The sequence below is a fragment of the Quercus suber genome, unplaced genomic scaffold, assembly GCF_002906115.3.
Source record: "Quercus suber isolate HL8 unplaced genomic scaffold, Cork oak 2.0 scaffold_36, whole genome shotgun sequence".
NCBI lineage: Eukaryota > Viridiplantae > Streptophyta > Magnoliopsida > Fagales > Fagaceae > Quercus > Quercus suber.
The window spans coordinates 599224-601531 of record NW_027069501.1 but is presented as its reverse complement, the minus strand read 5'-3'; the positions used below and the strand labels follow the sequence as shown (position 1 = coordinate 601531).

Sequence of the window (2308 nt, the reverse complement as noted above, 5' to 3'; positions counted from 1 at the left end):
GATGCTCTATCAATGATTTGGTATGGAGGACGCCTTTCACAACAATATGTTGTTGATAATTATGTAAAAATTGAAACACACAAGCTTAGGTGGTTTGAGCACAATCAAGATTCTATTAGGGCAGATTTGTACCAAGGCCTACAAGATGCTTTCCATGAAGGAGAGAGTGATACTGGTAATGTAAACTTTACACTTGAAATTTACATTACTTTATTAATGGCAAATTGGTATCAATATTTCTTAATGACCCAACTTTTTCATCTTATATTTAGGAAATGTTGGACATAGAACCATTCTACCTTCATCATTTGTGGGAAGCCCGCGCGATATGATCCAACGATTTCAAGATGCAATGTCATTGGTTCAAAAGTTTGGGAAGCCAGATTTATTCATCACAATGACGTGTAATCCAGGATGGGAAGAAATCCAAAATGAGCTTTTACCCGCACAAACCGCACAAGATCGTCTAGACTTGCTTGCAAGAGTTTTTAAATCGAAATTTGAAGAATTGAAAGATGATATTGTGGTTAAGGGGGTTCTCGGAAGAGTTATTGTATATATGCAGGTCTTTGAGTTCCAAAAAAGGGGTTTACCACATGCACACATGCTTATAATTCTCGATGAAGATGATAAATTGCATAATCCAGAGGATTACGATCGAGTTGTTAAAGCAGAAATACCATGTAAGGAGGAACAACCTCAGTTACATAAAACTATACTGAAGCATATGATACATGGTCCTTGCGGAGTACAAAATCCAAGATCACACATAATACTCATCACACCCTTAGGTATTTTTGTGATTAGAAAATGTAGTAATTCCAAATTATAATAAATGCTCTAGATTAACCCTTACTCAAAAATAAAATAAAACCTGCTACTCTTATCTGAGTATGTAAAAAAATAAAAAATAAAAATAAAAACCTTCTCCCAGTTAGAAATATAATTAATTTTTTAAAACATCAAGCAGTTTGCTTTTTTCTACAGATGTATCATTTCATGGTGGCAAAAAAGAAGGAACCCACTTCACCACTCTCACTCTCCCTGTACGATCACTTTCTCAAAACACGAAAGTGCAAGCAATCAGCTCCTATTCAAAACAAATTAAGAACAAAATGTCAACTTCCTTAGTTAAATTCTTCTTCTACATTCTCTACTCCCTTTCCTTCACAGGTACACTATTTTCTCTCACAACATGGCAGTCTTTAAAACCCTTCAACTATGTATAGTATAGTTGAAAAACTTACATTGTTGCCTGTTGTTAACTTTGTTTTGCAGATGGGACACATATGGCTTGGACTTCTTGCCACTGCAGGACATTTAACCCCAAAAGATGGTGGCTTTCATCTCTATAGTGTTGAAGAAGTAGTGTTTGAAGTTCCGGAAAGATGGTCTGGAAGAGTATGGGGCAGACAAGGTTGTTGCTTTGATGAAGAAATTGGCAAGGTTCATGCCAAACTGGTGACTGTGCTGGCCTTCTGCATTGCCAACGCATTGGTGGAGTCTCTCCGGCCACAGTTGTTGAAATGACATTTGGAACCTCTAAATCAAACTTACATTACTATGATGTGAGTTTGGTTGATGGGTTCAACTTGCCCGTCTCAATGGTTTCCCATAGGTGGTGAGTATTATGCGTGCAGGTTATAGGTGGTGAGTATTAGGAATGCAGGTGAAATAAGTTTTCATGGCTGGATTTTATTTATTTATTTTACAATTGAAAAATGTAGTAATTTTAAATTATAATGGATGTAAATTATTAACTTTTTCTTTGGCACTATGACTTTTTTTTGTTGTTGCTAAATGGCACTACTTCTTTTTCAGCATTAGGATCCGAGGAAACCTATAGAATATCAAACATGTGATTATTATGTGAATATGCAAATACATTCAACTCTCTCTAAGAACCAAGATTATCACAAAAACTTACCATGTCGAGATAAAACAAACACAACAATCCTGAAAACAATTATTAGCAATCCACTAAGCAACCAAGTCAGCTTGCAAACAAAACTAAACCAAAATCAATGTAAATATATAGTTTCAATAACTCTGCAAGTAGCAATTTTGTTATATTTTAGTCTATCACATACTGATAGATAAAGGGGTGAATTTGGAGATAGTTATCCAAATTCCAAACTGTTTGGTTAAGTGCCTAATTTTAAGGGAAATGATAGGTGTACGGCACTAGCCTCTGAGTACGCGCTCATGCAAGTGCTCAGAGGCTTTTCAATTTTTTGGTAAAAGTTAATAATTTGCATTCATTATAATTTAGAGCATTTATTATAATTTGGGATTACTATATTTTCCA

General features: G+C 35.1%; 1 long non-coding RNA gene across 1 annotated transcript; it reads left to right on the top strand.

Moving 5' to 3' along the window:
• Positions 1-1120: 1120 nt before the first annotated feature.
• Positions 1121-1770, top strand: LOC136066487 (uncharacterized). Its single transcript, XR_010627976.1, has 2 exons — positions 1121-1173; positions 1279-1770. It is a non-coding gene; the product is annotated as an uncharacterized LOC136066487 (long non-coding RNA).
• Positions 1771-2308: the final 538 nt, after the last annotated feature.